The sequence below is a fragment of the Scyliorhinus torazame genome, chromosome 15 (genome assembly GCF_047496885.1).
Source record: "Scyliorhinus torazame isolate Kashiwa2021f chromosome 15, sScyTor2.1, whole genome shotgun sequence".
Lineage (NCBI taxonomy): Eukaryota > Metazoa > Chordata > Chondrichthyes > Carcharhiniformes > Scyliorhinidae > Scyliorhinus > Scyliorhinus torazame.
The window spans coordinates 111,393,636-111,421,152 of record NC_092721.1 but is presented as its reverse complement, the minus strand read 5'-3'; the positions used below and the strand labels follow the sequence as shown (position 1 = coordinate 111,421,152).

The window sequence follows — 27,517 nt, the reverse complement described above, 5'->3', positions numbered from 1 at the left end:
ATTTCGGACTCCAGGGAGCAGAGTGGGAGAGAGGAGTTCCTGACTCTGTGGGGAAGAGTGGGAGAGAGGAGTTCCTGACTCTGTGGAGCAGAGTGGGGGAGAGGAATTCCTGACTCCGGGGAGCAGAGAGGGAGAGAGGAATTCTGGACTCCAGGGAGTAGAGTGGGAGAGAGGAATTCCTGACTCCGGGGAGCAGAGTGGGAGAGACGAATTCCTCACTCGGGGAGCAGAGTGGGAGAGAGGAATTCCTGACGCCGGTGACTCCGGGGAGTGTGGTAGTCATCACTCTTTGTATAATACGTATATGAGAGGTAATACGGTAAGGCTCCTGTACTACAGGCACGGGTGTAGATCCCTGCCTGCTGGCTCCGCCCAGTAGGCGGAGTATAAATGTGTCAGCTCACCGAGCAGCAGCTGCAGGAGGCAACACATCTCTGCTTAATAAAGCCTTGATTACTCTCTACTCTCGTCTCATCGTAATTGAGAGTGCATCAGGGAGCAGAGTGGGAGAAAGGAATTCCGGACTCCGGAGGGCAGAGTGGAAGAAAGGAGCTCCTGACTCCGGGGAGCATAGTGGGAGAAAGGAATTCCTGACTCCAGTGACTCCGGTGACTCCAGATTTGTCAGCTTAACATCCTGGGATAAAGGATCTTAAAGAGGGACAGGGGAGGGGGCAAAAAGAGGGGGAGGCATTGCACTATTAGTTAAGGACTCAATTACTGCAGTAAGGAGAGATAATATCTTGCGGGTGGCATTAAATAAAGCTTTGTGGGTGGAGCTTCTGAATAAAAAAGTGGCAGCCACATAGCTAGGTATTTATTGTAGACCCCCAGATAGTCAGCGGGAAATTGTGGCGCAAATATGTACGTAATGTTCAGAAGTATGTAAAAACAATGGGCGTCATTCTCCGACCCCCCGCCGGGTTGGAGAATGGCCGTTGGCCGCCGTGAATCCCGCCCCCGTCCCCGCCGAAGTCTCCGGTACCGGAGATTGGGCGGGGGCGGGAATCGGGCCGCGCCGGTTGGCGGGACCCCCCGCTGGATTCTCCGGCCCGGATGGGCCGAAGTCCCGCCCAGGAATTGCCTGTCCCGCCGATGTAAATCAAACCTGGTATTTACCGGCGGGACCAGGCGGCGTGGGCGGGCTCCGGGGTCCTGGGGGGGGGGGGCGCGGGGCGATCTGACCCCGGGGGGTGCCCCCACGGTGGCCGGGCCCGCGATCGGGGCCCACCGATCCGCAGGCGGGCCTGTGCCGTGGGGGCACTCTTTCCCTTCCGCCTCCGCTACGGCCTCCACCATGGCGGATGCGGAAGAGACTCTCCCCACTGCGCATGCGCGGGAAACTGACTGCGGCCGCTGACGCTCCCGCGCATGCGCCGCATTTCCATGCCAGCTGGCGGGGCAACAAACGCCATTTCCGCCAGCTGGCGGGGCGGAAATCCCTCCGGCGTCGGCCTAGCCCCTCAATGTTGGGGCTAGGCCGCCAAAGGTGCGGAGCATTCCGCACCTTTGGGCCGGCGCGATGCCCGTCTGATTGGCGCCGTCTTTGGCGCCAGTCGGCGGACATCCCGCCGTTGGGGGAGAATTTCGCCCAATAATAGGGTAATTACAGTGGGTGATTTCAACTTTCCCCACATTAACTGGGATAGTCACTGTGCTAAGTGGAAATTGGGAGGGTACAGGCCCAACATGTTCCTTCTAGGGTAATAGGAAGGAGTAACAAGCCCAGAGAACAATGAATGACCAGAGATATTCCTGATACAATGAGAAGGATGAGAGAGCCTTTTAATAAGTATAAGGGGAGCAAATCAACAAAGGCATTAGTGGTGTACAGAAAGTACAAGATGGAGTTTAAGAAAGCAATTAAGAGAGCAAAGAGGGGATATGAGAAATCTCTAACTTGTAAAAGTAGGGAAAATCCGAAGGGGATTCTGCAAAAACCGGCGGGGTGTGCAAATCTAACGCGAAGGAGTGGCGTGAACCACTCCGGCGTCGGGCCGTCCCGAAGGTGCAGAATCCTCTGCACTTTCAGGGGCTAGGCCGACACCGGAGTAGTTTGTGCGCGCCGGCCTACGCGGAAGGGACTTGGCGCCACGCCAACCGGCGCCGAAGGGCCTCCGTTGGCTGGCGCGAGTTGGTGCATGCGCAGGAGCGTCAGCGTGTGCTGGCGCCTTCCCAGCCCATGCGCAGGGGGGTTTATCTCCGCGTCGGCTATCGCGGACTGTTACAGCGTCCGACGCGGAGGAATAGAGTGCCCCCAAGGCACAGGCCAGCCCACGGATTGGTGGGCCCTGATCGCGGGCCAGGCCACCATGGGGGCACTCCCCGGGGCCAGATCCCACCACGCCACCCTGAGGACCCCGGAGGCGGCCCACGGAGCCAGGCCCATCACGGGCCGGAGAATTCGCCGGGGGGGGGGCGCTGTCAACAGCCCCCGACCAGCGTGGACAGGATTCACGCCGTCCCCCGGCGATTCTCTGACCCAGCGGGGGGTCGGAGAATCCCGCCCAAGATATTCTATAAGGACCGCAATGAGAACAAGATAACGAGTGAAAAAGTAGGGCCCATGAGGGACCAAAGGGGGAATCTGTGGAGGGAGCCAGAGGACATTGGTTGGGTGTTAAATTAATATTTCACATTGGTCTTCACCCAAGAGAATGAGGAGGCAGAGACTATGAGGTTATTGAGCAAGTTGCCATAGGGAGGGACAAGGTATTGGAGGTGTTGGCAGGCTTAAACATGGAGAAATCTCCACATCTGGACGAATTGTGTCCCAGGCTGCTGTGTGAGGCGAGAGAGGAGATTGCAGGGCCACAATCCAAAATTTTAATTATTCTCTGACCACGGAGGAGGTGCCAGAGGACTGGAGAACTGATGCTATTCTGAGGCCGCCTCCCCCGCCGTGCCTGTTCTAGCCCCTGTGTGGACCGGAGAATGGGGCGCCTAAACGACCGTTGACGCCGGCGTGCAACACACCCGTTTTGACGCCGGCGTCAACACTTAGCCGATGTATGGGAGAATCCCGCCCATAATCTTTACACCTTTCAGACAATCACACAAGCAGGAACACAAAAGTTGAATCTCAGATGCAATGAGAGCGACTATCCTGGATATTTAGATAAGATGCGTTAAGATATGTCACCAAAGAGCCCCAGTAAAATTGAACTCAATGGGTTTCAGCGGACTTTCCAGAGGCCAAAATCATACCTGGGTTCAAAGGAAGACTCTTTGTGATTCTTAGATGTCAATCATCTCAGCTCCAGGATGCAGATGCAGCACCTCAAAAGGAGAGTTTCTTAGGCCTGTCAATCTATTGATTAGAAGGTCAGAAGTGAGCTGTTCTCCACCAATACTTTCGTTTTAAGCTCATGTCCCATTCTTCTGGATTGTTCCACCAGAGGAAATAGCTTGCATATGTTTACTCTATTGATTCCTTTTATCAATTACAATCCTTCATTTAGTCCACCCCTCAATGTTCTCAATTCAAGGAAATACAACATGCACTAATAATTTAAGCCTTTAAGATCTATAAGTGGTCAGTCAAGGCCAACAGGGTAAAGATATCGGAGCAGAATTAGGCAATTCACCTAAAGGGAATAGCCAAAAGGCCTAGATTAAATCTAAAAAACAAACTATAGGGGATATTGAGGCAGGAAGCGAGAAGGAACAAACAGGTGCAGAAGGAGGTTAACTCGAGGAGAGAGAGAGGATGGACAGAGTGAAAATGCTGGAGGTGAGTACACAGGCTGAAATTCGAATTTAAATCATAATTACAATAGTAGCTCTTCATTTGAATGTGTGCAGGTGGCAGAAAAAAATTACAGCAAATAGTCCAACATTTAAAAATGGAATAATCTTTCTGCTTTTGCAAGAAACCTTCTGGAACTTGGGATCAGACTCAATAAGAGGTTTTATTGGATGTTGCTCATACAACCTAAGATGGAGAATTGAAACCCGTGCAAACACTTACTGCTCACATTACTTCAGATCACATGACGCTTCACCAACAGGGATGTAGTCTTTGATACCCAAAAGAAAACAGCAGTAACCAATCTAATGCACAAAAGATGCGAGAATGTCGATTCATAAACTCCTCCAATACCACCATTTTGTTAGTCAATAATTCTTTTTATTTTCAGCCTGTACAAAATGTTATTTCTGATACTGAATTTGTATGCAAGGAGGATATCCATCTTGCTCACTTTATTGAAAAGTATCTAGGACTATTTTTCGAATGATAATACAGCCTTCTTCTACAGTAATGAAATATTGCATCGGCAAAGTGGAACTGTGCTGCCCCACTCAGGCAGTGGGGAGATCATCAAGACAACTGACTGATTATTGATCACAACAAAGAGATTTACAAAGGTTATTGCAAAATAACTAAGAAAAATAAATAATGTTAAGTCCCTTTGCTGGCTAACAGTTAGGAGCTTCAAATTGAGGAGCGATGATTGTGATTTTTCCTCAGTGAGTAAATTAAATCCAAGTGTGTCCTGGGGCTGACTAGATTGATATTTCTTCAAGTACTCAGGATGAACACAACGATTTTTCATTTCTTTTGCTTTTCCTTTTAGAATCTTCTTGTAACAAAACTGTTGCGATCACACTAATTAGCCATCACATAAATAGAACATAGGAGTCCATTGTGATTCGTCATTTATATAATTCATGGGCCTGGGGCAGAGGTACAAAGCACAACCAATTGATATGCTACACAGTTGTATGAATATCTTAACAATGGGATCAACAGGTATCCCATGTTTGTTTCTACCTTAACCAATTTCTTATCTTATCAATTTGCATTTTTAGGATGGAAACAATCTGCGCTTGCAGCAAATATATTCACAGGCATGTATTCCAAGATATATATCTAAGAACGTGCATATTAACCAATTTCATTTCATGTGGACTGTGTATAAATCATACTTGCAATCTGTTAAAGATAAGTATTAATTAAAGATAGAAAATGTAATAGGCGCAGCTCACGAATTGCAATAGATCCCATAAATTCCTAGTGTAGGGGATTTGCTGTTTGATTGCTGTAATATTACATTCATCCCCACAGCCAGCAACAAAATAGATATTAGTTGTCTGCTTCACCTTTCTTCTGATGGAGAATCCCCCACAGACCGCAGATACTGGCAGAGTCACAATCTGGAGGTGAGGGATTAAAAATAAATTCAAAAGGGTCAATCCACCCTATTTAAAAGGTTTGATATTATTGCTTTGTGACAGCTGAGTGGGCCACAAGTTGCCCCTTCTCATGCTTTCACTTTGTACAACTTTCATTCTTCCCTCAAGGTTTTAGTTTGTTTGCAAAGCATTAGTTTGACTTCATTGGGCTGAGGCCACTGCTTTAATGTTGAAAGGAAAGCAACTGCCATTATATACAGAGGGCGAGAACACCCTAGAGTGCTTGTGATCCTTTGACTTCCATATCAATTCCTTACAGGAATCTCTGTTGAACATGATTAGTTACACAGATGATCTGTCAGGTGGTCACAGTTCTGAGAATTTCTATTTGAACATGTTCAAACAAACAGCATGACATTATGGATGAAAAAGATTTCTGCGACAACAATCAAACAGTTGATAGGAAAATATGTCCTTGTTTTGGATACGATAATTGTTCGGATGTTGAAGCAATCTGGGTTGAGAACAGAGACTCTAAGTTGCTTAAAAGAGGAAACTGTAACAGATTTGGGCAGCACGGTAACACAAGTGGATAACACTGTGACTTCACAGTGCCAGGGTCCCAGTTTCGATTTCCCGCTGGGTCACTGTCTGTGCGGAGTCTGCACGTTCTACCCGTGTCTGCATGCATTTCCTCCGGGTGCTCCGGTTTCCTCCCACAGTCCAAAGACGTGCAGGTTAGGTGGATTGGTCTTGATAAATTGCCCTTAGTGACCAAAAAGGTGAAGAGCGGTTATTGGGTTACGGTGATATGGTGGAAGTGAGGATTTAATGTGGGTCAGTGCAGACTCGATAGGCCGAATGGCCTCCTTCTGCACTGTATGTTCTATGTTCTATGTAGATCATTTTCTGGACATGTCAATCTTCAAATATGGTTATATTGAGCACACAGTCAGTAAAGACCTCTGAGCCAACTATTTGCATAGACATACCAACGGTGAATCCATAATAAGGGCAGAAAGTCTACAAACACACTTGCAGCTGAGAAAATGTCATGGATTAGCATCATGTACCGATAAACAAATAACCTGGAAGTGGGATTGTATGCGCAAGTTGAATTGTAATTTGAAAATGTGCAACTTTGATGATGATCAACACCTGGGCAGCATCACCAATGTTATCACCAACTGTGAAGTGCTCTGAGATTGATATTTGGACAGAAACTACAAAGGAATGCAAACTAAAGCAATAATTTCCCTGCATTTATTGAACTTGCCCAATTGCACTGCCTGACAGAAGGTAATCTATTCTGAATGCAAGTGTCAGCAACCGATTCCCCCTGTGTTTGGACCTGACCAGTCTGCAGAAGCAACTTCCCCAGAATGGAAGAGTTTGCGTTAACCAAAGTTGACTGAATTAAGAACTCAAGCCTGAGGTCATTTTTCCTTATTCAGTTGCAGAGAGAGCCATATTGCTCCCACCTACATAACGGTTTTTAGCGGTTGCTAAAAACTAGCTCACACCAAATATACAATATTAATATTGTCTTGTAAAACCTGTAGGCCAGGCAGACAACATAGTAAAGGGAGTTTTTAACCCTTATATGCCTTGGTGGAGATAGTCTTCATGTATTAGAATTTTCTAATAATGCACGTACTCACTCACTATGTTGATCCAATTGTTTTGGAAAATCTGTGGGGATTTCTGACAGCTAAATGGTAGCATGACGCATTGAGCATCTGAGTCAAGGGTATCAGTGGTTGCCCTGGATGCAGACTGGTTAAAGTCATAGGAAGAAACCAATGTTTTCAAAAAATCCCTTTGATTATTGAGGGCCGCATGAGCTGCCAATATCAGCTACTGTTGAAAAATCTACTGCTCATATCCAATTGTTCAATCTCAGATTATTCATTGAAGACTCAAAATTAAGCCCAATAAGGAATTAACAGTTGGATTCTTAGTTAATTTAGTCATTCACATTGATGGCACTGAGAGGAGCAGCAATACCCTTCAAGGGTGGTTTTATGTCTGCAAATCCAGCGCACAATGTACTCCGGAGAGTATTGTGTGTGTTTGAATCAATTTTAAGATTACCGGACACATCAGTAGATAACATCAGTCACCTGTGAGGAAATCAATGCAAGTAAACATTAGAGGCATGTAAAAATTATTACATGGAATAAGGAAAGGACAGACTTTGTATTTGTATTCCTGGTAGAAAATAAAATTCAATCATTCTGAAAGCAATGGAGGACCAAGCTTCGAGTGAGAATGAGGCCACACCTGGAGTAATGTGTGCAGTTTTGAACTCATTACACAAGAGCACGGCAGATGGAAGTCTGCCTTTTGACCACGAGATGCGGGAAAAGAAACAATAACAAACAATGCACATATTTGTTCCAAAATGAGTGCAGCAGAGGTTCACTTGACTGGTTCCGGGGATGAGGGGCTTATCCTATCCGGAGAGATAGAGTAGACGGAACCTATATTCGCTGGGTTTAAAAGATTTCAGAAAGAAATTTTAAAAATCTATGTAATTCCTCAGGGGCTTCACAGGGTTGATGCTAACAAACTGTTTCCCCTGGATGGGGAACCTAGAACACTTCAGCTGAGATTCTCCATTGTGATTGAGCACCGCTTTCGCTGCTAGCGAGGGTAGAGATTTTGACACGCTATTTGTTGGTGGAGGGATTCTGTACTCCCACTGCTTGTCAATGGAATTTCCCATTGAAGCCACCCCATGCCGTCGGGAAACCCACAGGCAGGGTGTGCGCTGCTGGCAGAATCAAAGAATCCCACCGCCAGTGAATGGCGGGAGAATTCTGCCCTCGGTCGTTGTTTCAGAACAAAGGTTAGCCATTTAAGGTTTGTTGAGAAGAAATTCTTAACTCAAAGGATTATGAATCATAGAGGGCTGTGGGTACTCATGCTGACTATAATCAAGACAGAAATTGATAGGTTGTTTGGTATGAAGGGAATTTAGGGATATGGAGGAGAATCAGAGTAAACATTATTTTTTAGAAGGTTAGCATCATCATGGCATTTGTCATGTAAAGGTGGAGTTGAGGTAGAAGACCAACCATTGACCTTATCGAATGACCGAGCTGGTTCAAAGAGACAAATGGTCTACCTCTGCTCCTATTTCTTATATTCCAATGCCTGAAGTCAAGTAAATAATTAAATCTGTGTGAGACCTCCACTGGTGCCAAAGAGTGTATCACAAATTTTTAATACTTACCTTCTGGCATTGACTGTATTAAGGGATTCCCTTAATGATGGTCTGTTAGTATATCAGATATGAGCAATTTGGACTGGGATTTCTCTCTATAGAAATTAGAACATTTAAAAGTTGTTATAGCTTACGGAATTTCTAAACTCCTCTGTGGTCAACATGCATCCGTTAAAATGTTACTGAATGCTTCAGATACTGGTACCTTATGCACAAGGAGACCAGAAGTATCACTCTTCAGTATCAGAAAATGTCGAATGGAATAGCTGATTCTCACTGGTTTGACGAGTTCAGGGTCTGTCCATAATTATCAAGCATTATATTTTTTGGTACAAATATAATATTTGCATGTCAACATTCTATCAATTTGCAACACTCACTACCTGAACTGCTCTTTCAAGTTCTGTAAGCATTTAAATATGCATAACAATAATCAATAAGCTGACACTTTAAAAGGTTACCTCTCGATCCATCATGTAACAAATATATACTGCTTTTTATTATTTATGCATTCAAATATTACCTTGGAAAATGTTTTGTCCAAGAATAATTGGGTGCAAAATAGAAATCTCACATTAATTACAGACTATAGCTTTATAGGATGTTGCAATTGCGAATAATCAACCTAATGTAGTCTTGCTCCCTATAGCTTGATGATTGGCTTGAAATTCAAAACGAAAAGCCTATTCAAGAAGCTGAAGGAACAAAGAGCACTGTGAAAATCTGTATGTATTGAAGAGCTGAAACTTGAGAATGAACCGCAAAGTGCTGAGCATCCGAAAGAGAAAACAGATTTGGTTCTTTGCATAACCTTGCGAAACCAATTTTTCCTCGATGTAGTTATGCTGGGATTATTGCACATTACTGTGCAGTAAAATCAGAGCTGAAAACAGAATCAGACTTGAAACAGAAAGAAAATGTGCACGAAAGATTAAACTTTTTCACTTAATTACAGGCCAGTAGAGTTCCTCATTCAAAATAAAAATACTCCCCCCCCCCCCCCCTACATAGATGAAGCCCAAATGTTGTTTCAAATATTGACCCTGATTTTGAGGAAGATGCATTTAATCAAAAGCAAGATAAAAATCCATAATTTTGCACCTGGTACACCTTGTATTTGATGTTTAATAAATACTTCAACATTTTCCAATAAGGAGACATCATTTCAAATAATGTTTTCAAATTATCAGTACGCTGAACATTTTAGACAAGTGTGCATACATTTTTACATGCCTCTCAAAACACCTATAAATTCTCCTCAGACCTTCAAACTGTTCAGATTTACCAATTAGTTATAAGAATCAACATTAAGTGCCACATTGATTTGAGCTAAATGGCATACTTAAAAGAAGCAGGGAAGATACTACTTCCAACTTAAAATAAAAGCAACTTTATAAGTAAATAATTTTTGGCTGCTTCTGTGAAAACGTGCATGAATGATTTTTGGATAACAACATTCTGTGGTACGAGAAATAACGCATTGGCTTTAAAGTGGCTAAATGACTGAACGCATCCATAGTACACACATTCAAATAATAATATCAAAAGTTGTTCACTGAAACAATGATGCAATCTTAATCTTTTCTGAAATCTTCATTCTTAATGGTGGACTAATTTTGGTTAACCAGCCCAAGTGAATGATGTGCTCAAGGGCCAAATTGCAATCTTTCGTCAGTTCTTGAATCCGTTTCAATTTCAAGAAAGAATTCAGGAAGTTGAGTGGGATCACATATTGACACATATGCGACCAACATAGTTTAGTAAGTTGGGCTGCTAAACAATGCAGTACGTTACAGGTATTCATAACTGTGATGTACTATTACCAGAAAATAGATCTGGATTCAAAATATTTTGCTGGATTTGGAAAATTATAGTTACTTATCACAAGGCTTCACTCCGAACATGGAATGGGCAAAAAGAAGAAGAAAAAAAATCAAGCTCTAAAATTATGATACAATAATTTATTGCTACTACTGGGGTGATTTAACTTCTGACAGGCAATAACATTTCTGCAAAAGCAAAGTCCTGCTATTCTTTCTCAATTTACCATTCAAGGAACTATCATTTCCAGTACAAGACTTTTATCCTGCACACATGTCAATAGCTAGCAGAACTTGGGGATGACTATTTCATTTGACTGATGATCAACACTGGTAAAATAAATTGTTCAAACAAGAATTCTTTACTGCTTAAGCTAAGGAAACACCTTGAAATAGATAAACAAACCTCCATTAACGTATTCATAAAAATGAATCATCAAATGCAGCACAGTAACTAAGTTGTGTGAAATTGGAGACTTACCTTTCTCCTGCTGTTCAGCATCACTTTAATTCCATTACTGCAAAAGACAAAGTTACAGAAATTCTGCTTCGAGGTAATTGACGATACCCAAGTCTGGCGATTTCTGAAAACAAAATTGAATGAACGAAATGTAGAAAATAACACAAGAAACAAGCCTTACATGGAAAACTGTATAATACATACTTGCAGTTGCTAGCTACATTACAAAAGTGCCTGCAAATATCAGGGGTGGCATTCTCCGTTGGTCGACGGCAAAATCGGGAAATGCAATTGGGGGGAGAATCAGTTCCGACGCCAAAATCACGGCGGGCACCGATTTGACGCCAAATCGCAATTCTTCATTGCCTCAACAATGGTGTCAATGCATTCCGGAATGCACATACAGTAAACACCGTTTGCATATCATTAGTGGGCTTGACCTGGTACTCTACAGGATCTCCGATGGGCCGAATTCCCGACGGCTTGTGCTTTTAAAAACCGTGAAATCGGCTTCGTGCCTAATGAGGGAGAGTGGGTATGGAAAGTGTCCAACATTGCTCTAATTTGCTGACAGTTGTGCCGCTGGCCGGGATTCTTCTGCCAGGGCTGGGGAGAGTAGTGGGGTGTGGCCGGGAGGTGGACTGTGGGGTCGGGGTGGACGGGCACGGAGCACCATTGCCGCTGCCTGCAAGGCAGCTATGCAGCTGTGCATGCCATCGACTGACCACTGTGAACTTAGAGCCATGGGCCATATGGGTCCCCCCCACAGGACACCCCCCTATGTGACCCCGGCCCCAGCTGACCCTTCAGCGGGATGGGTGTGCTCAAGTGCAACCAGTGCCATTTTGTTGGCTGGGATGAGAATGTATGTGGGGAGTGTAATCTGTATATACGGCTGCAGCTTGTCAGCCTCCTCAGTGTCAATCACGGACCCAGCGAATTCTGCATCGTTTCTCATTGGAATTTATTATGTTCCACATGACCCCTCCACACCCGCTGAGTCAGTCCAGGTTCGGCACCAGTTTTGTTGTTGTAGAATACCACCAATCCTGCGCCGGCATCAACACTTAGTCTCAGGAACGGAGAATCTAGCCCCAGAAATAGACTCAAATGGACTCATTTTGTACCTCACTAATAAACTGACCAACAACATTTCCATTTTAAATTTTGGTTTTCTATATTAAAATTTATAGTTTTGCAGAGCCATAGAGCTAAATCATGAACAGATGAGCAAAGTAAATGGAAATTACCAAGAAAAAACACAAATCCAAATGGGAAGACAACTACATCTTGAGCAGTAACTAATTAATCAATTGTCCATAGGTCTGGAGCACTCTATAAAATCAGTTCCAAAATAAATGAAAGTTATAACAAATTGGAGTCAGTGCAGGAGGACAAGTGGAGTACCATTCACTCTATCAGGTTCATTAGAAGATTCCGGAACAATCAATGACAAATCCTCTTTGGGGCAAGTTGAGGCAGAGACCCTGCAACAACACTCTAAAAAAATGCTCAAAACAAATGAGCAGATCATTTGTGATGAAAAAGACCAGCATATAAAAAACTGAAGTAATTTATTTTTCTACAGTAAATTCATTGATGAATATCTGGGGCTGGATTCTCCGCCCCTTCGCGCCACATTTCTGTTTCACCCCACCGGCGGGATGCTCCATTATGCCGGCTGGTCAATGGGGTATCCCATTGTGGGGCAGCCCCACGCCGTCGGGAAACCCCCGGGCTGCTAGCAAACAGAGCATCCCGCCAGCGGAGAATCCAGCCCCTGGGTTCAGTTCATGTCCAGGTGGAAATTCAATATTACCATGCAGGAAAATTCAACCAAGATGGCATCAGCTCATTGTTCATTATAAAACAATTGCAGGAAGCACCTTTTCAGCATTAATGGGCCAGATTTTCACTCGTGCTTTTGGAAAAAAATTGTGCTCTCTTGAGGGAGGGGATCAAGATGGGTTCACCATCCCCAGCGCAGATCGGGAGGCAATCAGGAGCTGCTTTGTGCTGAGACAGGCTCCATTCAGTTCTTTGGGATATTGTCCCAGTTGTTTTGTTAAATATTTCACCCACATCTATCCCACACACACTCCCCATGCCCCATCCATGCCAACCCATGCTCTTCCCCCATATCCATGGCCCTGTCTTGCCCCATGCACTTTCATCTGCCACATATTACCCTTAAACCTTCCATGTCAACTCACCCTGTATGTACCATGGGCAGACCTTAAGATGAAATAAAGCTCTGAGACCCAGATTTTTGCAGAGTCACAGGGACTCCATGGAACTTTAAAAATGGGGGATGGAACCTAGATCTAAAGTTCCGTGCCTAATTCGGGCAGAACCCATTTTTGTCAGTGGGGGAAAGGAGGTAAGGCATGACTCGCACAATAGGGAAGCCCTAACTCATCAGGTCTATTTGAATTTAATGATAAGTTCAAACAGGTGTTATTTTTGCTTAAGCAAGGGTCCCATCCTGTAGTGTCAAAGTCTTGAATTTATGGAGAAAACAAAGGTTCATGAAAATCAGGTAAGGGCTACAGAACTGAGAAGCTGTGAAGTTATTTAGATCCTCATCCCTTTAAAAATTAACCCAACTACCTGTGTTTGTGAGAGGTAAAAAGAATATCTAGTCTATTAGTTACAACAGTTGTTAGTTGACACTATCCTAAGGGCCATCATTATGCCACTATTAATGTTTGTCTTTTTTCCACAACCTATAGCTATCTCAGCAAGGTGGTGGTGTGTGGTTTAAAGCAGTAACAGTTTTTGATTTGAGTTAATGAAGACACATGCTTATTTTTAAAATGGATTAAGTGTCTGGAGTGATTTAAGAGTTTCAAATGGGGTTTCATGAATCGGACTTTTAAAAAATATAGTGAAGGTTGTAATAGATAATTAGAAAATTATTTTATTTAATCTCAACATAGCTCTCATGGTCTGCCCTTAGTGAAGATGAGTGAATTGGCATGGAGGGTCTAAGAGCAAAGGATAGTGGGTGGATTACCATGAATTGGCATTAAGTTGCCATTGCAGGCAATCAGCGTCTGTGGGCAAGAGTTGGCATGGAGGTTATGGGAGGCCATGGGATGACTGAGGGTCATAAGTTGGCATGGATGGCATGTTGAGTGAGGGTGAAGGAATGAGGGGTATGAAGGGCAGAGGGCCATAGATATTGTCAAATAACTGGGGAAAATATCAGAGAACTGAGAGTGGCCTTTTAAACAACCTGTCTTGGCACTCAGTAGCTCCTATGACAAAATAGTGACTCAATGCACCACCAGATTATTTGTTGTACATTTTTTTAAAGGGATGGGGATTTAAATGACTTCCCATCTTGGCAGTCACCCAAACCGTATCCACTCTTCGTGAACCTTCATACCTCAACCACATCCAGGGGTGATGGGCCTGGCCCTATCCCACAACCGATCCTACCCCCAGAATAAAGCTCTCCCCATTTGTATATATTATTCCTGAGGTGTTGAGGCAAGTTAGAAATTTCCTAACTCATGCTAATCACCTTAGGAGTGAAAATCCAGGCCTATATTTATTACAGCATTTCCCATTGTAAAACACCTCCCATTCATGAAGTCCACTCACAACTTTAAACGCCCTCAAAATCTCAATCACTTATAAAACAGATTATTATTTAGAACCCCACATCAAAGACAGCTGATTCTTTCATAACCTCAATTGTCAATCAAGCTGAGGATTTATAATCCTTCTGCTGGGATAATTGTAGGTTGCAGAAGGCAGCCAAGGATTAATAATAATATAATGAGTAGCCCTCAGGGTAATGTTAACAAACAGCTATTATAACTGCTGGAATTTTTTTAACTTCTATTTTTTCAAGGAATGTGTCTTTTATTACACTCCTGTATCATCTTTTATTACACATCTTTGTGTGTTTTGATATTCTACGGAGTGTAATATGTGTTACTGAAATCTTGGTTGCTGATGAGGTCTTCTGAATCTCGATGAAGAAGACTCAAACTCGTCCAGTCGTAGCAAAAGATTTATTGAGTAACTATAACAATAATTGCGTGAGTTCTTTACTTTAACATTGATACTAGTGATAAGGTCAACAAGATCTAACTACAATAACTATGCGTAACTACACTAACCATCTGAGCTAATCTGATACTCCTGTCCTGGTCACAGTACATCCAAAAGAGAGAGAGAGAGGCAGAATGCGGTTGCTTTTATACCCCTGTTGGTCCGGCCCTCTAGTGATCATCTGGTGCTACTGATTATACATTAACAACTTATGTACATGCACATAGAGATCACTACATAATGTTAACAAACAGCTATCATAACTGCTGGAACAAATTTTTTTAACTTCTATTTTTTCAAGGGATGTGGATTTACATAACTTCACAGCTTGGCAATCACACATACCCCATCCATTCTTCTAGAACCTTTATGCCTCAAACACAAAGTTGTGACTTCCACACATCATAAGGCCTTTTTCCACATGGAGAATAGGGTCTTTTTGAACTCAGAACTAACTTCAAATGACCCTGTTGAGTTCAGGTTTCCCTCATGAGTGATGCCTTGTGTCTTTAATTTAACCATGAAATGTTGTCCATCAGAAAAGGGAGTAGGACTTCAGAATTAGGGCCCAATTCACCATTTTTAAAGGTCCACCAACTTCGTTAACTACAAAATTCTGTCCCAGAGTCACTACTTGGTTGATATTAGATGTTATTCACACAGACTGATTGATTCATGGAACAAGCTTCTGCAAAGAGGAGGCAAAGATCAGCTGCATTTATTCAAACAAATATTTTGGAAACAATTGGATAGATGGATGAGCATGGGTGAAAGATAATGAGCAGGATTCTCCGGTTGGTGATGCCGAAATTGCGTTCGGTAATTGGCCGGAGAATACCCATCTCCGACCAAATTGGGGGTGGTGCTGCTTTCACAATGGTCCGCCCCCTCCAAAGCGAGTACGCTGTGCGATGTATTGACATCCTCAGGACATTGCCTGAAGCCCACGCCAGATGCTCCGCTCCCGATCGGTCGAGTACCCGACAGTGTCGGTCACGTGTGATCTCATCCATGAGGGAACGTGGCGTGGTGACTGCGAACTCAGTCCAGCGCCGCTACAGTTGGAGGAGGAGGGTCAATCTGCGTGCAGGGGGGACTTTGTCAGGGGCTTGGTGCACTGATGGGGGGTGGTCCGGGTTCCCGAGCCGGCCAAAGGGGAAGCATTATTTTGCACGCCAGGTCTGCGAGCAGCCGGCGCCTTGTTGCACGACGCAGCCGCTGCAGGCCGCCGCCATGCGCTTGCACGGCCACGGATCTGACAATTCTCTGGGCCGTATCGGCAGCTCTACGCTGCCTTGCTGCTAGCCCCCAGCCAAACGGACGATCGGTGGCCGTTTTACACTTTTTTTCTGTCGTAGAACGCCACGGTTCCCACGTCGGCGTGGGGACATAGCCTCAAAATCAGAGAATCCAGCCCAACATTAGGGCCTCACTAGGCAAAGGAGCTAGGATAGACCATGTGATCTTCCTTACGGATAACTGCTTTATGAGCTTGGGTTAATAATTCATTCCCATTAACATGAGTTTACAAAACCTCAAATTCTCATGTTCAGAGGCAATAATTGTTGACCGAGTGCAAACTGTCCAGTATGTATTAAATGCCTGAGCTAGCTATACACAGCTACCATCAAAGATGTAAAAAACAATGGATGGTTGGTGTTCACTTTAGATAATTCAGACTTGGATAATCTGATTACATAAATTCTACACAATTGAAGAAACTTAATTTTACAAAATATCAACCTATCACAAAAAAATAGTTCAGGATAAAAGAACATTCTGGGCAGGAGTCTCCCTTTGGGGGTCTAAGTCCCCACGCCCACCGGAAAATGGGCGAGAATCACTCCAGACTTTTTCCTCGAAAGTCCAGGGTGATTCCCCATTCTCCAGGGGGCTAGCAGGCCTCAGGCATGCGTTCCGCAGCTCTGGCCTCTGGCGGGGCCCTGCTGGACAGCCACACGGCGGGCCCGCGTGGAGGAAGATAGGACTGCAATGGCCCGTCGATCGGGGGCCCTAGATCGCGGGCCTGCCCATCGTCGAGGCCCCCCCCGGTGTCCAATCCCCATGCCCCCCCACCATAACGCCCCCATCAGCCGCGACTCCGAGTTCCCGCTGGGTGGAACCACATTAGAACCACGCCGGAGGGACTCGGCGGGTACTCGGCCCGTCGAACGCGGAGAATCGCCCGGGGGGGCCTTTTCCAACGGAGAATTGCGAGCTGGCGTGGGGGCCTACTTTGGGTAATTCTCCGCCCCTGCGCCGAGCGCAATTTCGGCGTGGAAGGTCAGAGAATCCACCCTCTACCTTCCGTGAAGTAAAGAATGAAAAAAACTATAGGAATACTCCACTTGAGCCACAGATAAAAGGTAAAGGCTGAATTTCATCTTTGAGGCAGGTGGTGGTTGTCAGGATATTTCTTGGCTCAGCATCGTAAGGGCCCTTCCTGTTGATTCCCGTTTTTTCCCTTTCCTTAGTTTTGCTGTTTTCATTTTGATCCATGGATGCTCAATGGGTGTATATTTTTAAGTCAAGCAGGAGAAATGAGGAATTTGAAAGTTAAAACATTGTACAGTGCTAGCTGTGGACAGCAAAGCTCAGACTTTTTCGGCACCCAGGAAATGGTGTGGTACTTGTTTTGATTGGCTGGTTAATAGCCAATGAATTGTCCAAAACGTTGTGGGCAGGATTTTCCGACCCCCCCCCCCCTCCTCCTACCCCCTTCCCCGGCCGGGTCGGAGAATCCTCGGGGGGCGGCGCGAATCCCGCCCCAACGTCTTTCAGGCGGGGGCAGGATCCGCGCCACGTTGACCGGGGATTGTTGGCAGGGGGCCCCCCCGGGGCGATTCACCGGGACCTGGTGGCCGAGCGGCTGTCCATTTCTGGCCAGTCCCGCCAGCGTGAATCACTCAACTCACGTACCGGCGGGACCTGGCAGGTAAGTCAGCGGGGGGGGGTGGGATCCGACCCCAGGCGGGGGCCCCTGCAGTGGCCTGGCCCACGATCGGGGCCCACCGATCTGTGGGCGGGCTTGTTCCGTGGGGGCACTTCTTCCTTCCGTGTCAGCCCCTATAGGGCTCCGCCATGGCTGGCATGGAGAAGAGAACCCGCTGCGCATGCGCCAAAGATTTCCGGCTGGAGTGGCGCGAACCCTTCTGGCCCACTTAGCCCCCGCACTTTCGGGGGCTTTTGACGCCGAAGTGGTTGGTGCCGGTTTTCCTGCCGGCATGGGGACTTAGTCTCCAGAGGGGAGAATTCCGGCCTGTATTTTACACAGTAACGTGTGGTGATTGAATCCTGTCTGAATGGGCTGATTTCCAGAAACCTAAGGAAAGCAGAGTTGAGACCTGGGAACACAGAGACAAGAACCTGCTCTCTTTCCCTCACCCTTATTGTTTTCCTCAAGAAAGCTGTATAGCTGTACACAAAATCTGAATGAATCAATCGTGAAAACCTTGAACTGAAAGCTTGGACTGAAGGAAGAAAATTTGCATAGCTGTACACAGAATCTGCATGAAACTACATTGAAAACATTGAATTGAAAGCTTGGATTGAAGCAAGGTGTGCTGGAAGCAACCACCTGAAACAAAGACTCTTTGCCGGGATTCTCCAGTTGCCGATACCGAAATCGCGTTTGCCGATTGGCCGGAGAATACCCGTTTACAACCAAACCAAGGGACGGGCCGCACCTCCAAAGCCGCATACTCGCAAAGTGCGCCACGCACCGCATCAATGGCCTCAGGACATTGACTGAGGCCCACGCCCCGATGCTCCGCCCCCGACCGGCTGGGTTCCCGACGGCGTTCATCGCATGTGCTATCATCGGTCGGGAACTTGGCGTGGCGGCTGCAGGCTCAGTTCAGCACAGCCACAGTCGGGGGAGGACCGACCCGTGGGCAGGGGGGACTTTGTCAGGGGCTGGGGGCACTGCTGGGGGTTGATCCGGGGCTCACGAGCTGGCCACAGGGGGGGGGGCACTAATTTGCAGGCCGGGCTGTGAGCGGCCGGCGCCATGTCACACGGCCCGGCAGCTGCAGGCAGCCGCCATGTACATGTGCAGCCACGGACCCGGCAATTCTCTGGGCCATATTGGCAACTGGAGCCAGGTGTTCTACGCTGCTCGGCTGCTAGCCCCCAGCCAAACGGCGGATCGTTGGCCGTTTTACACCAAATTTTTTTCGTAAAACGCCACCGTTCCCACGCCGGTGTGAAGACTTAGTCTCAGAATCAAGAATCTAGCCCCTTATCTTTAACTTTCACTATCATTTTTTACGCCCCTCTCCCCTCCGCTGCATTTGTCTGTCTTGTGCGTGTGCACAGAGTGTGGAATGAGTATAAGTATGGGGGGGGGGTTAGGAATTAGATAACAGTTAACCTGTTGTATTTGCTGCATATTTTATAATAGTCAGGGCGGCATGTGGCGCAGTGGTTAGCACTGGGACTGCAGCGCTGAGGACCCTGGTTCGAATCCCAGCTCTGGGTCACTGTCCGTGTAGAGTTTGCACATTCTCCCCATGTCTGCATGGATTTCACCCCCACAACCCAAAGATGTGCAGGTTAGGTGGATTGGCCACACTAAATTGCCCGTCAATTGGAAAAAATAATAATTGGGTATTCTAAATTGAAAAAATATATATTTTATAATAGTTACTGTTATTAATGGTCTTAATCATGTCTAAATTTACAAACTTGGTGACTTTAGTTATTGGGCAGCTAAGGGCCAAAGACGTTGGGTATTTTTCTGAGACTTATAGGTGAATTCAATCGTGTTGCAAATCCGGGTCTAGGGGGCCCAAGGTGTCGTAACAGCACGCCCACCTCAGAAGAAAGTGCCTTAAAGACAGGATTTTCCTTCCGGAATGGGCGAGGGTTGATAAATGGGTGTTACAGTAGAGCAGGAGTCAGGTCCAAGAAAGGGTCAGGGGTTGCTGTGCGGCTGTTAGGTGCTGAAGTGGGTTGTTTAAAGGGTCGGCCTTGGGCGCTGTGGGACTGCATTGATACTAAAAACAGTAAAGCCCTCACCCCTCACACACTCCCCATACCCCGTCCATTCTGCCTCTTGGCCTTCGCCCACCCTCCATGGCCATTCATATAATCCATGCCAAGCTATGGTACTTCCATGTCCCATTCAGCCAGTACACACTGTAATGAACCTTATGGTGACAATGTTAACAAAGTTTTTTTAAAAATCATCCAGACCATCTAAAGTATCAAAAGCAGAAATTGCAAAAACTTGAAAACTTATCTTGTTTGAATAAACATTATGAAATTGACAGGAAATCAAAGAGTAAGAACTGCCAATCAAGCAATGTTTTTCCTGGGGAACAGTTATTTCTAGTGGATCGCTGACCCATTATCTCTTTGCAGACCCTCTTGCCTTCTTCACAACTTCCTTTCCTGCCTATCTTTGAGTCATCAGCACATTTCCATATAAATACACTCTGGTCCTTCAACTAAGTAATTAATATAGATTGTGACTAGTTGAGCTCATTGATATAATCAGATATGCCTTGCTTTCCCAGTCTGAATTATCTAAAGTGTACACCAACCATCCATTTTCTTCCCTCTTCAATGGCAGGAAATTAATGGGACCATATCACTCGCATAACAAACCTGACTGCACACAATAGCTCTGTGTATAGCTAGCTCAGGCATTCAATAACTACCACACAGTTTGAACTCAGTCAGTTGCATGAACAATTACTGCCGCTGAACATTGACATTTGAGGATTTAGAAACTCAATTGTGATACATGTTAATGAAAGTGAACAATTAATCACAAGCACTGATCCCTCTGGTACTCCATTAGTTTACAGTTTTCCAAACCAACAGTGCTTTATTTGACCCTACTCTCTGCTCCCTGTTGTCTATGCAAAAATGGTAGCTTCAGTGCCATGACCTCTTATTTTGGGAATAACCTTTGATGTGGCACCTGATTGAATTGCTTGAGGAAATCTAAATGCACCATACCTCCTGATTCCCCATTAACCACCCTGCTTGTTACATCCTCAAAGAATGAGAATAAATTAGTCAAACAATTTCCCTTAACCTCATCGTGGTGCAATTTTTAAAAAGGCCCTGTTATTACTTCTTAATAATGGATTCAAGGGTTTTTCCTGTGACAGATGTTAGGCTAACGAGTTTACTGTTTTCTATTTCCCTCTTTCTTGAACAGAGATTTTGTAGATGCCGAACCAATCTGCTCACACCTTTCCAGGATGCATTAAATTTAGGAAGATTACAACCAAAGCATCCCCTATCTTTGCAGCCACTTCTTTTAAGACTTTCGGGTGCAGGCCATCAGGTTTAGGGGACTTGTCAGCCTTTAGTTCCAATAGTTTTCCCAGTATCTGTTCCTGAGTAATGATTTCCTTTCTGTCTTTGCCTCTTGATTTCCTGCTATACTGGGATCCTTTGAGTTGTCTCATGAAAACTGATACAAAATACCTGTTTAACTCTTCGCCATTTCCTTCTTTCTCATTATTAATTAAGACTCGCCCTCTATGGATCAATGCTCACTTGAAAATGAAATGAAAATCGCTTATTGTCACAAGTAGGCTTCCAATGAAGTTACTGTGAAAAGCCCCTAGTCACCACATTCCAGCGCCTGTTCGGGGAGGCTGGTACGGGAATTGAACCGTGCTGCTGGCCTGCCTTGGTCTGCTTTAAAAGCCAGCTATTTAGCCCTGTGCTAAACCAGCCCCTGCTGCTACTTTGCTACTCTTTTCCTTTTACTATTCTTGTGGAAGCTCTTATTATCAGTTCTTGTATTTCTAGCTAATTTTCTCTCATAGTATTGGAGAAATGGTGGCATAGTGGTAATCTTACAGGACTAAGATTCCAATGAAGCAGACTAATGGTCTGGGGACAAGGGTTGAAATCCTATCATGGCTGCTGGTGGAAATTAATAGAAGTCTCGAATTGAAAGCTAGGGCGCTCTCACTTGAGCGCGGTGCAGCCGGTGGATTCCGGGAGAGCCAAAATCTTCCAACCCACCTCTCTTGGGTATCATTGCGGGCATGACAGTAAATGTAACATGCACATCAAAGGTCTATTGACCTTGGGTGGGCATTTCCGGTCCTGCAGCGGGCAGGATTGCAAAATCCAGGTTCGAGACATTCCTAATCAAATTCCCACATAGGCAGCCTCCCTCCCTCCAGAAATTTGAGCTCATTTAAAAGTCTGTTGCTTCTTTCCTTACTCCCACATCCTGTTCATCCATCACCCATATTCACTGCCCCTGATTTGGCAGTGCCTCCATTCTAAAATTCACAATTTTTCAGGCCATGGTGAGAGAGGAAAACACATTTCTATTTCTTAAATCCCTAACCCTACAACCCACCAAGATGTCAGTGATTCTCTAATTCCAGACTCTTGTTCGTCCCCAATTTAAATTGCTTCACCATTGCTTATATTGCCTTTAGTTCCCTTGGCCTATGGAATCTCCTCCCCAGCTTAGGCTTTGAGTATCTTAAGGAGAAGAGTGGCTGTCTCTTTAAACAAGCTTTTGATTGTCCACCCTGACATCTCTTTGTGTGGCTCAGTGTCAAATTTTGTTTGATAATGATTCTGTGAAGCACCTTGAAATGTTTTCCAACAAAAACGTGCTATATCAAAACAAGTTATTGTTTTTGGCTATGCAACTTTGTTCAAGAGAGTTGACCATGAGTAACAGAATCTGGCAGATTCTCTGTTAGGATGTGTGCTCACTACATGGTAGGATCAGTTTGTCACAGTTATAACGTAAATGCAGCCTGAATCCAGAATCAGAGCTTCATCTAACATGAGTAAACGAGACCTTCAAGATGAGGCTGTGTCATATTACTTGTGCTCAGGGCCACTTTGGGTCTTGACATATAAATTAGGTCCAACAAAATGAAAAGCTGAAGCTGCTCCATGCGTGACCAACCCAGACATAAAAATGCACTGTTAGTTGTACTGCTAATTACATATATCCTGTGCATGTGGCTTTCCCTGACAACCCCAGGAAGATATCTGCAGTCAAAATTTTCATCTGTCTGGAGTTTCTGATGTCAATGTCACTTAGTGATTTCAAGAATGAATCCTTTCTCAGCATCCTCCAGAGATGTGAAGAGTGCTGGGGTTACTGCATGCTTAACTAGATAATACATAGAATATTAAACACATTTTTTTCCTCTCAGTGACTAACCTGATCAAGGGACAGAATTCCATAAAAAGACAAACATTGACTCTACCAGTTGAGCGTAGTCTTTGGATTGGTTTGGAAAGAATTACCTTTTTGGTTTGAAAAGTGTGAACAGGACCAAGACCCAGAATGATCTGTGTGATGCAGAAATTGTGATATATTATATTTTATATCTGTTGCAGTAATGTTATTAAAAGTCTGGGTTGAAGTATATATTTTTGCAGTAATATTAAAGAACCTAGATTAAAGGCACCCAGACTGTCTGCAAAAGTTGTAATTAAGAAGTCATAAAAGGTGAGATCAGGATTGATTTTAACTATTTACATGTTTGCGTATAGAGTGCTAATGTAACATTGTTATGAATGATGGAGATACCCTGTAGGGTAGATAATTTATGAGGGGCTATATATAGTCTGAGCTAAGCAGATCATGTGACATCTTAGTGGGATACATATGATGCAATTATGGGAAGAGCCTGGTCTGTCTGTAGTTTTGCAGTATTCCATAGGATTTGAGTCTGACAAGACAACTAAGTTGAACAGCAGTTTTGCCAAATGCTGCTAGGCTGAGCAAAAGAGAACTGGTTCTGCTCGTGAAAGGATCTCCAAATGTCCCTACACAGCTAAGCATCTGTTGATTATTTTTTTTCTATAAGTGGCATTTTAACTGTATTGGGTTGCTTAATTGGAGTTAGTAGCAGGTATAGATAATGGGCGGGATTCTCCGACCCTCTTTGCGGACTCGCGGCTGGCGCGCAGGCGGAGAATAGCTGTTCATGCTGGAAATCCGGCGCAATGGCGCTTCCACGATTCTTCATGGACCCGCCTGTCGCGCGCACGCGGTCGACACAGCGCCAGTTGGGGGGTGTTGTAAGAGGCCCCCGCGGCGAATCTCTGCGGTCAACCGGCCATGTTCCCGCCGGCGTGGTTCACATCTGGTACCACCCAGCGGGAGATCGGACCCGCGGCCGCGGTGGCGGTCCTGGTGGGGGGCGGGTGAAATCGGACTCTGAGGGCGGCCTCAGCGGTGACCAGGCCCATGATCGGGGGCCACCGATCGATGAGCCATCGCGATCTGGGGAGGACCTACCGTCCTCTGCACGGGCCCGCTGTGTGGGTCTGCCATGTCGCCGCCACCCACGCCAAAGTGGGCTGCCAAGCGCATGCGCAGACCCGCTTGTGGCCACCCTGTGCATGCGCTGCCGCGCGGTCTGGACAGCAGGACCCCGCCGGCAGCCAGAGCTGCAGGACACACTCCGGGCCCTGCTAGCCGCCTGGAAAACAGGGAATCACCAAGGACTTTCGAGGAAAAAGTCCGGAGGGATTCACGCCCGTTTTCCGGTGGGCGTGGGGACATAGTCCCGAAAAGGGAGAATCTCACCCAATAAGTTTTTCCTTGTGTTTAAGAACTGTTTAGATGGTCATTGTAAAGCTATTTCTTTGATGTTAATGTGGTTAATTCTGTACTGATATTAAAGTTTGTTTTAGCATACAAAGATACCCATTGGTCAGTGTCATCAGTATTGGGGTGAAGGACCCTTTCCTCTCAGTTTTACAAATTAAAAAAAGTGTTTGAGGTTTTCCTCCAGTATCCAAACAAATGTTGAAATGTGTGTTGGAATAAAGAACAATGTGCTTTGGCTGAAAGCTCTGTAGGATATGAGGTGGTGTCTGGGAGTGCACTCAAAATCCAAGTCAGTGGCATTTTACCCCAACAACTGCATGAACACTTCCAACTAATTAGCTTGAATGGCCTTTATAACAACCTGCATTTAAAAGGGCATTATGGACAAGACATTTGATTGATTCCGAAGTTGGGATTAGAATGCAAGATAGTGACCTAATTTTAGTGTTGCCTCGATGGATGTATTGCCGGGACCTGTAGGGAGTTTCTGTTCAGTACTGATGGGAGGAAAAATCCTGCCAGTGAAGATGGCAGAAGTGGTCAGCAGCACAAGTGTGGTGCCTCCCCTGGATTCAATGCTAAACGTAGTTTGATGATAAAGTTTTTATAGTTTTCATTGAATTTACAGTGCAGAAGAAGGCCATTTGGCCCATCGAGTCTGCACCGGCTCTTTGAAAGAGCACCCTACCCAAACCCACACCCTATCCCCATAACCCAGTTACCCGACCCAACACTAAGGGCAATTTTGGACACTAAGGGCAATTTAGCATGACCAATCCACCTAACCTGCACATCTTTGGACTGTGGGAGGAAACCGGAGCACCCGGAGGAAATCCACGCACACACGGGAAGAACGTGCAGACTCCGCACAGACAGTGACCCAAGCCGGGAATCGAACCTGGGACCCTGGAGCTGTGAAGCAATTGTGCTAACCACCATGCTACCGTACTGCCCTAAGTAGGGCAGAAAAAGTGAGCCCAGTGGCACATTCAACTACATCCTGATGTGTACCATCCCAACTCTCTTACCCCGCCCTGTCAATTCTAATCTAGCCTATCATGCCTCACGCTAACTTACCTGGAGGTCCACTTGTTTTCTTTTGTCTATGCATTTCCTCTGATCCCATCCATTAATTCACTACAGACACTTACCTTCATCCTTAAGCAATGTGAGCCTTCTTCAGTCAAACTCAGCCAATGGTCTCCATTTATCCATGCAATACATGCGTCACTCTCACTTTTCTGCCTTGTCAGGGAAATCAACATGCGGGAAAGGGAGTGAAACAGGCTTGACTGGCTAACCATCTCGCAACTGACAGCGGTTGGACATCAGTGAAATTGGGCATGCTAGCCATTGGATATGGGTGCCTCCCAGTTAGCTGGGAAAAGAACTATAACATCAAATAGCCACATGGCATACGATATTCATTCATGTTTTCTTGATGTCTGCAGCGAACTACAGTAGTCAATGCGGAGTCCGGAAAATGATAGTCAAAATAGTTTATTTCTTCATCACGCTAAGAAATACAATCACAATGAACAGTTCAAGTTCCAACCGGTACCATGCTGAGATGCCAGCTCCTTCCTGACCGTCTTTTATCTCGGGGAATTAATGGCCCATCTCCTGGCCACCCACCATCACTCCCCCCAGCCCTGGCAGTAGCTCCCCAGCCACCAGCACAGATCTCAGCTGAGCGTGGTGGCACTGAAAAAAAATTAAAATCGCTTATTGTCACAAGTAGACTTCAAATGAAGTTACAATGAAAAGCTCCTAGTCGCCACATCCGGCGCCTATTCGGGGAGGCTGGTACGGGAATTGAACCCGCGCTGCTGGCCTTGTTCTGCTTTACAAGCCAGCTGTTTAGCCCACTGTGCTAAACCAGTCCCTGGACACTGTCCGCACGCCCTCTCTCCCCGCAGCTGGCATGCCAGGATCATAACTGCTGGGACCACACATGGCCCGCACCATTGGGAACTCAGCTGGCCAATGACATACCAATTGGGTTGCGACTGCACGTGGTGCGATGACGCCGATTTGGAGGGGTGGAGCCTGCCCAATTCCGGCGTCGGGAGCCATTCTCCGCCCGATCGCCGTTCCCGATTTCGCCGTTGGGCTGTGGATAATCCCGCCCACCGTTCTTTATCCCGGCACACATTTCAACATTTGTTGGGATACTGGACGAGAACCTCAAAGTAATTTTTTTTAATTTGGAAAACTGTGAGGAAAGGGTTCTTCACCCAGGAGTGATTACACTGACCAATAGATATCTTTGTATGTTATAACAAACTTTCTTTTTTCAATTTATAGTACCCAATTCATTTTTTAATATTGAGGAGCAATTTAACGTGGCCAATCCACCTAGCTTGCACATTTTTGGGTTGTGGAGGCGAAACCCAGGCATACACGGGGAGAATGTGCAAACTCCACACGGACAGTGACCCAGAGCCGGGATCGAACCTGCGACATCGGTGCCGTGAGGCCGCAGTGCTCACCCACTGCACCACCATGCAGTGCTGCCCTTTGTTAAAACAAACTTTAATATCAATACAGAATTAACCACATTAACATCAAAGAAATAGCTTTACAATTATCCATCACCATACAAGTGGCTGGTTTGGTCCAGTTTCAGTTCCAGGCCTACAGGCGCTGCCCAATCTGCAAATTGTACCAGCGGATGATTATTAGGTGTTCCAAGCGGTGGGGTTCATCCTCTACCTTTGTCAGCAACGCATAGGGAATTAGTCTGGCCCTGGAATACTTTGTTCGACCTCAGGGTCTACGTGTATTTCAGCCTTGGCACCTTTGATTTTACCCAGGCCCTCCTGGAAAACATCCAGGTACTTCCCCCAGACTTTGAATATTCCCCCATTGCTCATCCTGAAAATCCGTTACCAGTCCAAACGGAGACTCTGTAGCCAATCACAATCCAGCAATCTTGGTCTGGGCCCCCAGACTCTTTTCAAGGGCAGCCTGACAGACTCCTGTCTGTAGGCAACTGGGATAATTTTTGTACCCATGATGGCTAGGGATTCTCCCGTGTAAATTTCCAACCTTACCTCGGTGTCCCACAAGTTCAACTGCTGGATTCCTGTCCTGATCTTTTCAAACATTTGCCGTCCTATCAAGGAGGCTGCGGCCCCCCCATGTCCAACTCCATTTATAGCGGGTGACCATTCACCTGAACAGTGATTTTGATAGGGGCAACCCGTTGTGCTGCGATGCAATTCGATTGCATGCATT

At 45.6% G+C, this 27,517-nt stretch overlaps 1 protein-coding gene across 2 annotated transcripts in view; it reads right to left on the bottom strand.

Annotated features, from left to right (window-relative positions):
* The window catches only part of tenm4 (teneurin transmembrane protein 4), a 3,407,721-nt gene that overhangs the window by 2,100,623 nt on the left and 1,279,581 nt on the right, over window positions 1–27,517 (bottom strand). For both annotated transcript variants that reach the window (XM_072476554.1, XM_072476555.1), the window contains one exon: window positions 10,666–10,768. The gene's annotated coding sequence lies outside the window, so the exon portion shown is untranslated. The remainder of the gene's footprint in view (window positions 1–10,665; window positions 10,769–27,517) is intronic.